Below are 10,580 nucleotides of genomic sequence, written 5' to 3'. Positions count from 1 at the left end.
ACTGACTGAGCCACCCACGCATCCCAGTTCATTTACTTATTTTGAGAGAAGGGGGAGGGGCAGACAGAGAATTCCAAGCAGGTTCCGCAGTGTCAGTGTGGAGCCCAACTTGGGGTTTGAACTCACCATGAGATCATGACCTGAGAGCTGGAATCAAGAATTGGACACTTAACCTATTGAGCCATGCAGGTGCCCCTTATTGAGCAAGCAGGTGCCCAATACCTAGCAGCATTGGAAGTCAAGACTTTTTAGTTTAGTACTCTTGTAATCACAAATTTGTACTTCAAATGAAGGCTGACCATATTTTTTAAATCTTGATATCTGTTAGTTCATTTATTGAACAGCTAAACTAGATAGAAAAGAAAGACAAGGTCTTTCATGAGTAGCTTTTATCGTAGTTGGAGATAATCACCACATACATACAAAAAAGACTTAATACTTATACTTATCCTCTTATTCCGTCCTCTGCTTGAGGCTCTTGATCAAGGCAAAGCCCTTTCAATTCAAGCAGAACCAGGTCCAAATCTTTAAATTGCACCATTTTTATTTTTATTTTTTTAATTGTTTTATCTTTATCTTTTTTTTAAAGATATGAAATTTATTGTCAAATTGGTTTCCATACAACATCCAGTGCTCATCCCAAACGATGCCCTCTTCAATACCCATCACCCACCCCCCCCTCCCACCCCCCATCAGCCCTCAGTTTGTTCTCATTTTTTTTTAAATTTTTTTCAACGTTTTTTATTTATTTTTGGGACAGAGAGAGACAGAGCATGAACGGGCGAGGGGCAGAGAGAGAGGGAGACACAGAATCGGAAACAGGCTCCAGGCTCTGAGCCATCAGCCCAGAGCCCGACGCGGGGCTCGAACTCACGGACCGTGAGATCGTGACCTGGTTGAAGTCGGACGCTTAACCGACTGCGCTACCCAGGCGCCCCTGTTCTCATTTTTTTAAGAGTCTCTTATGCTTTGGCTCTCTCCCACTCTAACCTCTCTCTCTTTTTTTTTTTTTTCCCTTCCCCTCCCCCATGGGTTCCTATTAAGTTTCTCAGGATCCACATAAGAGTGAAAACATATGGTATCTGTCTTTCTCTGTATGGCTTATTTCACTTAGCATCACACTCTCCAGTTCCATCCCCGTTGCTACAAAGGGCCATATTTCATTCTTTCTCATTGCCACATAGTACTCCATTGTGTTATATAAACCACAATTTCTTTATCCATTCATCAGTTGATGGCCATTTAGGCTCTTTCCATAATTTGGCTATTGTTGAGAGTGCTGCTACAAACATTGGGGTACAAGTGCCCCTATGCATCAGTACTCCTGTATCCCTTGGGTAAATTCCTAGCAGTAAATTGCACTATTTTTAAAAGGTCTTTGTCTTGCAAATAAGTCAGATAATGTTGGAACATTCCCATTAGTGAATCATGCTGACCAAACATAGTTTCTGTGTATTTCTTGCTGGAGCTTTTTATCTTCCCATTCTTCCTTTCTTACACCTCTTGAATGACTACTGTGAATGCAGAACTCAAAACTTAGCAGGCTCTTGTAGTAGAGTATTTTTCTGATTTAAGAAACTTCTGTTATCTGAGTATTGACAGTTTTTTTTTCAAAGATCAATTTTTTATTTTAACAGAAAAAACAATCGAAAATTTTACTTTTGGTAGGTACATACAAAGGCATTATGGCTTCATCTTTTCTGTCTCTCTTGGGTCACTTATGATATTCCCTTGAGTATCACATATCAAGAAGCTCTTTGGAGACATCCGTATTGCCTCTAGCCAACAATTATGTGAGTGAGCCAGTTTGGAAGCAGAACCTCCAGCCACAATCAAGCCTTCAGATGATTGAAGCCCAAGCCAACATTTTGGCTGTAACCTCATGAGACACCATAAGCCAAAACCAGCCAGCCAAACCAGTACTGAACTCCTGACCCACAGAAATTGTGACACAATATATGTGTGTTGTTTTAAGCCACTAAATTTTGTTATGCAGCATCATGTAACATTTTGTAGTAAAAGATTGATAAACCTTTTATCTGTCTTATAAGACTGTCTTATAGATCAACATTGTTTAGTTCTCCTAAATTCTTACTTTTTTTGTTGCTATTCTTTCTTGGACTGTCTTGAAATGAGAGATATGCATTAAAGTCATTATTAGCATTTTCTGTCCATTTCTCCAATCTTCTGTAGTTCCTACTTTACCAAAGTCATTGCTATATTATTTATTGCATAGATATTCATGACTATAATATCTTCATAGTGACTTGAAGCAACTTGGGATACGAGTATTTCGGTCCTGAAGATGGTGTGTGGAGAGGGTTCCACAGGATTCACTACAATTATATATCTTGTAGTTTAGTCTTAATTTCTGCTTTGGGTTAGCAATTTCTGCTCTGGTATGCTTTCATCTGTCAAAATTCGTGATTGTTTCTGTGTGTGCGTGTTTTTTTATAGTAACTTTATATGGATACTGAAGTTTTGTTGTTATTGTTATTCATGTTTGAATATGTTAGATTTTCTGAGTTTTTAGCAGGTGGATCTTTCAAGCCAGAATGGACAGGGTTTCAAGGGCCTTTCCTGATTTGTTTTTCAGCTCAAGGGCCCCCTCTTCTGTTACTAGAATGAAAAGCAGTTTTCTTAAGTAGGTGCTTTTTTTACGGTCAGATTTCTGATTCTCCTATTCACTTTTTCAGTGGGGTACTTATTACCAGTTACTTCTTTTCTTCCATTTACCACTGGTTGCTGTTTTCAAGGAACAATGACTACTTTCCAAAGTGCCTCTTTCTCCTGAAAGTGACACTCCCAAGCACCTTCCTTCATATGAATTTTCCCAGCCCATATGTTTTGACTCCTGTTGCCAGTGCTGATCTGCCAGGTTTCAGACTAGCTCTCAGCTGTTCCAACTAATGGCTGGGTGATTTCCTTCTGGTAGCAAATGCTCGTTATTACCAGGTTCTACCAACATTAAGACTCTGCAAATCCTCCACACTTTCAAGCAGATTCTGTGCCTCTACACATTTGTGGGAGTTCTGAATGGTATGTACTTTATCTCTCTCAACTTGCATTTAAATTAGAGATTGTAGGATTTTTTGCCTGCATTTTAGTATCAACTGTAGCATTTTGATTCGCTTTCCTTTTCGCTGTGTGTAGTTTTTAACAAGAGGTATAGGAAGTGGGGTGCCTGGGTGGCTCGGTCAGTTAAGTGTCCAACTCTTGGTTTCAGCTCAGGTCATGATCTCACAACTTGTGGGTTTGAGCCCAGTGTCGGGATCTGCTCTGGCAGCTCAGGGCCTGCTTGGGATTCTCTGTCTCCTCTCTCTCTGTCTCTCTCTCTGTCCATCTGCTATTCATGCATTCTCTCTCTCAAAAATAAATAAACAAACAAACATTTTTTTAAAAATAAAAAAAGAAGAGGTACAGGAAGACTACATACAACGGTGTGTATTTATTTTTAATATGCATAAGTAATATTATACTTCAAATATCCTATTTTTTTCTTTTTAAACTTAACATTATGTGTTTAAAATCTATGGACTATATGTACACTCGGTTTGTTGCTTTTAGTTGCTACATTTCTTCCACAGTCTGCTTCCATCCTATTTTATGTAAGTGTTCCCCTGGTTAAAACACCTGCTTTCATCTCCCTGCTATCTTGCCAAAAGCTAAGTGAGCATTTGTGTATGTTCCCGTGATAACGCACATGACACTTTTTTTCTAAGACATATACCCAGGAGATGGTAATTTGGGACTCCAAGGCACACACACACACTTAACTTCATGAAAGTGTTTTCAGGTTGCTTCCCAGAACAGCTAAGACAGCTTACACTTCCACATCCTATGCATAAGAGCTCAGTCTTCCCACATATTTTGTTTGCCAAGATTGGTACTAACCACTCTTAAGTTTTGCCATGCTGGCAAATAATCCATGAAGTTTGGGCCTTAAGTTTCATTTTGGTTTTGTTTTTATTTTACTTTCAGCTTTATTGCGGTATAATTGAGGAATAAAAGTATAAGATATTTAAAGTATAGAGTGTACATAAAGTATTAAAATATACATAAAATAAAACTGTAAGGTATTTAAAGCGATTTAAGTTTTGTATTTTTGGATCTTGTTTAAGAAACCTTTCCATTCCCTAGATCACAAAGATATTTTTCTACATTTTCTTCTATTAGCCTGATAGTTTTATTTATTTATTTTTATTAACACCTTTAAGTCATGGGGTGCCTGGGTGGCTCAGTTGGTTAAGCATTGGACTTCGGCTCAGGTCGTGATTTACAGTTTGTGAATTTGAGCCCTGCATTGGGCTCTGTGCTGACAGCTCAGAGCCTAGAGCCTGCTTCAGATTCTTTGTTTCCCCCTCTCTCCTGCTTGCACTCTGTCTCTCTCAAAAAATGAATAAACATATGGAATGCAAGCTGGTGCAGCCACTCTGGAAAACGGTATGGAGGCTCCTCAAAAAACTAAAAACAGAACTACCTTACGACCCAACAATTGCACTACTAGTCATTTATCCACGGGATAAAGGTGTGCTGTTTCAAAGGGACACATGCACCCCCATGTTTATAGCAGCACTATCAACAATAGCCAAAGTATGGAAAGAGCCCAAATGTCCACTGATGGATGAATGGATAAAGAAAATGTGGTATGTATATACAATGGAGTATTACTCGGCAATCAAAAAGAATGAAATCTTGCCATTTGCAACTATGTGGATGGGACTGGAGAGTATTATGCTAAGTGAAATTAGTCAGAGAAAGACAAAAATCATAGACTTCACTCATATGAGGACTTTAAGAGACAAAACAGATGAACATAAGGGAAGGGAGACAAAAATAATATAAAAACAGGGAGGGGGACAAAACAGAAGAGACTCATAAATATGGAGAACAAACTGAGGGTTATGGGAGGGGTGGTGGGAGGAGGGATGGGCTAAATGGGTCAGGGGCACTAAGGAATCTACTCCTGAAATCATTGTTGCACTATATGCTAATTTGGATGTAAATTTTAAAAAATAAAAAATAAAATTAAAAAAATGAATAAACATAATGAAAAAAATTTTTTAACTTTAAATCATCTGAAGTTTATCTTTGTATTTATTCAGTGTAAGGTAGGGATCTAACTTGCTTTTTCTTCATACTGTGAACCTGTTTTATCAACGTAATTTTTTTAAATTTTATTTTTCATTTTTAAAAGTTTACATCCAAATTAGTTAGCATATAGTGCAACAATGATTTCAGGAGTAGATTCCTTAGTGCCCCTTACCCATTTAGCCCATCCCCCCTCCCACAAACCCTCCAGTAACCCTCAGTTTGTTCTCCATATTTATGAGTCTCTTCTGTTTTGTCCCCCTCCCTGTTTTTATATTATTTTTGTCTCCCTTCCCTTATGTTCATCTGTTTTGTCTCTTGAATTCCTCATATGAGTGAAGTCTATGATTTTTGTCTTTCTCTGACTAATTTCACTTAGCATAATACCCTCCAGTCCCATCCACGTAGTTGCAAATGGCAAGATTTCATTCTTTTTGATTGCTGAGTAATACATCTTTATCCATTCATCCATCGATGGACATTTGGGCTCTTTCCATACTTGGGCTATTGTTATCAACATAATTTCTAAGAAATCTGTTCCTTCCTCATGAAGGTGGCTTTGCCGCCTTTGTGGTGCCACCTTTTTCATATGTCATGTTCTGTGTGTCATGGGTCTATTTCTGAGCTCTTTGTTTGTTGGTTTATTTGTTCTTGTGTTTCTAGCTTGCTGCTGTTGTTTTTTTAATTTCTATAATGTGTTTTTTAAATTTCTATAATTTCTATAATGTGCCAGCTCATAATAGCTATATTATTAACCCCTTTCTCATTTTCTTTTTCAAAAGTGATCCTCTTTTCATGTGCTGTATGTTTTCACATACAGTTTAGAATGAGTTTGTCAAGTTTCTAATAAAGTTCCAGCTAACATTTTAAAATAAGATTTTCTTAAAGTTTATTTATTGGGGTGCATGGGTGCCTCAGTCAGTTAAGTGTCCAACTTGGGCTCAGGTCATGATCTCACAGTTTGTGAGTTCAAGCCCCAAGTCAGGCTCTGTGCTGACAGCTCAGAGCCTGGAGCCTGCTTCAGATTCTGTGTCTCCCTCTCTCTCTCTGCCCCTCCCCCGCTCATGCTCTGTCTCTCTCTCTCTCTCCCTCAAAAATAAATAAACATTAAACAAAATTTTTTTAAGTTTATTTATTTATTTTTGAGGGAGAGAGAGTGCAAGTAGGGGAGGGACAAGAGAAAGAGAGGGAGAGAGAGAATCCCAAGCATGGTCGGCACTTTCAGCACAGCGGCCAGTACAGGGTTTGAATTCACAAACCATGAGATAATGACCTGAGACAAAATCGTCAGATGCTTAACCTTAACCAACTGAGCCACCCAGGCACCCTTTAAAATAAGATTTGAACTTATAGGTTATTTTTCAAGGAACTGACATCTTTACTAAGTTGTCTTAACTAAGAACATACTTTATCTATTTTTTTTTTTTTAGATCTTCTTTTATATCCTTGAATAGAGTTTTAATTTTTTTCAGGGTAAACATATTGTGCCACATTTGTGAACTAATTGTTAAATATGTTATAATTTTTGGTACTATTGTGAATGGTATTGCCATTTTTGGTTCATTATTGCTAGTATAGAGAATTAATATTTCTGTTTTTCTGAAGACATTTTAAATACAAATGTGTAACCTTAGCAAGTGTATTATACCACAATTCTTGGAAAGATTATGTGATTTTTCTCCTTTAATCTATAGATACGGTCAATAACATTGATTGCTTTGTCATGTTAAGCCAGAGTTGGATAATATTTCTTTGCATTTATTTTTTAAAATCTATTTTCATCAGTAACACGGGTTATGATTCTCTTTTCTTGTACTGATTGTGGAATAAATCATTATGCAGCTTTTTCCCTTTCCTATTTTCTGGAACATTTAATTGATAAAGGGATTATCTGTCCCTTGAAAGCTTAGTAAAATTCACTGTAAAACCATATAAGCCTAAGGTCCCCCTGCCCCCCAGGGGGGAAAGGTCTTTAATTGCTATTCAATGTGTTTATAGGTATTTAATCTGTTCATATTTTTAATGTTTTCTGCCAATCTTGGAATTTTATAATTTTCCAAAAACCACCTAGCTTTTAGTATATCAGCTTATAATTGACCATCATATTCTTTTCTATCTCTGTTGTATCTGTACTAGTTCTTTTGATTTCGTTATGTGATTTGATTATTTGAATAGTCTCTTTTTCCTAATCAGCTCATTAGGGAGTTTTCCATCTTACTCATCTTTATAAGATGGCAAAAATAAATCCTAATATAACTGAAATTACAATAAATGTCGATAAGTTAAATCCCTCAATGAGAAGGCAGAAACTCAGGTTGGATCTCAGACTGGATTTAAAAATTAAGGTCTAACAATATATTATCTATAAGAGACATATTTAAAATGAAAGACTACAGACAAATGGAAAGAAATATAAGTAGGTATTCCAGGCTAATACGAACAGAAAACACCAAAAACAAAACAAAATGAAAAACAGAAACAAAGTGTCTATTTTATATAAGATGAATTGAAGCTACAAATTCAAGGCAAAAAGTATCATCAGGGACAAAGCATCAGGAATAGGTCTGTTGCTATCAGGAGCTCAGCTAAGTGGAGATATCAAGTGGATAGTTGGATATATAGGACTAGAATTCAGGGGCAAAGTTCAGAGCCAAAGTCTGAGATATAAATTTGAAATCATCAGCATTGTATATACCATATATTGGTATTTAAAGCCATAAGGCTGAGACCATCAAGGGAGTGTAGACAGGACAAGAGGCCTAAGAAGTAAACTCTGAACCACTGCAACATTTTGAGGGCAGGGAGATAAAAAGGAACCAGCAAAAAGATATAAAGGTGGCCAGAGAAGAGGCAAACCAGGAGAGTACAATGTCCCGGAACCCATGTGAAAAAATTATTTCAAGGAAACAGAGTGATCCATAGTTTCACGTGTTGCTGATCTGTCAAGTAAGACCTCAAAACTGATCATTTGATTTAACAGTATGAAGGTTGTTGGTGACCTTGCTAGGAGCAAGTTCGATGATGGAGTAGAAGCAGAAACCTGATTAGAGTAGGTTCAGGAGAGGAGAGAAATTAGTTAGCTTACATAATTTTTAAAAGGAATTTTGGCGTGAAAAGAAAGGGAGAAATGGAGCAATAACTGTTGAAGGAAGTGGATCTAAGAGAGAGAGTTGTTTGCTTTCCAAGTTGAGAAAAATAACGTCATGTTACAGAGGAAAAATTGATGGTACAGAGAGAGATGGGAGAATTGCTGAAGCAATGTCCTTGAATAGAAAAGAGGAGATAAGATCTAGTGTACATTGAGGGGCTGGCATTAGATGGAAGTGAGATACTTTATCCACAGGCAACAAGAGAGAAAGTAGATATATGGGTACAAATGCAGATAGTTAGAGAGATGTGGTAGAAGTATGTGGACTTAATAATGATTGCTTCCGGGGCGCCTGGGTGGCGCAGTCGGTTGAGCGTCCGACTTCAGCCAGGTCACGATCTCGCGGTCCGGGAGTTCGAGCCCCGCGTCGGGCTCTGGGCTGATGGCTCAGAGCCTGGAGCCTGTTTCCGATTCTGTGTCTCCCTCTCTCTCTGCCCCTCCCCCGTTCATGCTCCGTCTCTCTCTGTCCCAAAAATAAATAAACGTTGAAAAAAAATTAAAAAAAAAATAATGATTGCTTCCATTTTCTCAGTGAGAGGAGGAGCTTGGTCATAAGCCAAGAAAGAAGATGAAAGGGAAAGTCTCAGGAATTTAAGGCGATAGGAGAAAACCTGTCCAGCAAAGTCAGAGTAAATGGATTAAGGAAATATAGTATGTTTGCCAGGCAGTATTATGGGGCCAGTTGAGGTTAATGATTATTTGATGTAAGACTAGTCAGCAAATTTGAATGTTTATCTTAAGCTACATTCAGCTGCCAGGATGCAGGTATCGAGCAGGCAGAGCAAATTTGATTTAAGCTGGACGGTGGTCAACCAAGGAGTACTTTGAAGCAAGAGAGGAATAAGTGAGTTTGAGTTGAGAGCATATGCAAAGGACTGATCATAATTATCTATCTATCTATCTACCAGATAGATTATGTAATCTATCTGATTGTAATTATCTATGATTTAAAGTAGATTACAAAGGAATTGAGGACATGAAAGGATGAGGGACACTGTGAAGATGGTGGAATCGATGAAATAAAAGGTCTGTGAAGATCAGAGGATTGTTGGAGTTGGGATACTAGTGGGAATGAGCTGTAAAGAGGTGATGTTTGCAGAATGAGTTATTTGGAACTGAAATTACAGATTGGTTGCAGGGTATTTTTGTTTCGTTTTGTTTTTGCAATGACAAGGTCAAGGGTATGACTAAATAGCTAGAGGATTAAGTCACCAAAGGAGAAAAATCAAAACATTGCAAGGTCAGGTATTATAAAAAGTTAAATGAATATTGAAATTGCTAGGGATTATGACAGAAGTACTGGACAGAGTGACAGTAAACAAAGAGGAGGTAAAGGACTGCAACAGAGAAGGCAATGGGGGGGGGGGGTATATGGCATAGTAACAGGAGATTGAAAGTGGAGTATTATTAGAGAGTGGGGAAGAATGATCTAGAAGTGGCATTGAGGAGTAAGACCCCCAATTCATTTCCAGGCCAACTGTTGAGGGGGATATGGGAGTTAAAACCGACATCATTTTAGAGGGCTGCAGGGAGAGGCAGGGGTCAGCTACTATTTTGTATATTTTGAAGTTATGTCATAATAAGCACCTGTATTAATAGAGATGCATTATATTTTCTGTATATTCCATGTTCTTTAGCTATAGTTTTCCTTTGCTTCTGGTGATACTTTTTGCCTTGAATTGTATTTTTGACCTGATATTAAACATATGCTTGGCTTTCTTTTGGTTAATTGTTGCCATTTCCCATCTTTTTGTTTTAACTTGTCCAACCTTTCTTTTAAATGTCTCCAGGGGTGCCTTGGGTGGCTCAGTCGGTTTAGCATCTGGCTCTTGATTTTGGCTCAGGTCATGATCTTGTGGTTTGTGAATTCAAGCCCCATTTTGGGGCTCTGCACTGTCAGTGCAGAGCCTGCTTAGGATTCTCTCTCTCTCTCTCTCTCTCTCTCTCTCTGCCCCTCCTGCACTCACTCTCTCTCTCTCTCTCTCAAAATAAATAAACTTTAAAAAACTATGTCTCATGTAGACATTATATTGCTAGATTTTTTTTCTTTTTTTTTAAATGTTTATTTTATTTTGAGAGAGTATGCATGAGCAGGGGGAGGAGCAGAGGGAGAGGAGAGAGAGAGAATCCCAAGCAGGCTCCCACTGTCAGCGCAGAGCCCTATGTGGGGCTTGATCTCGTGACTGTGAGATCATGACCTGAGCTGAAATCAAGAGTTGGTCCTTTTACCAACTGAGCCACCCAGGTGCCCCTAGATTTTTTTCTTTTTTTAAGTTAGGCTCCATGCCCAATGTGGGGCTTGAACTCGTGACACTGGGATCAAGAGTTGCATGCTCTACCG

Source organism: Herpailurus yagouaroundi, unplaced genomic scaffold (genome assembly GCF_014898765.1).
Source record: "Herpailurus yagouaroundi ecotype Mexico unplaced genomic scaffold, PumYag 166, whole genome shotgun sequence".
Lineage (NCBI taxonomy): Eukaryota > Metazoa > Chordata > Mammalia > Carnivora > Felidae > Herpailurus > Herpailurus yagouaroundi.
Note: the sequence above shows the minus strand (reverse complement) of the source record.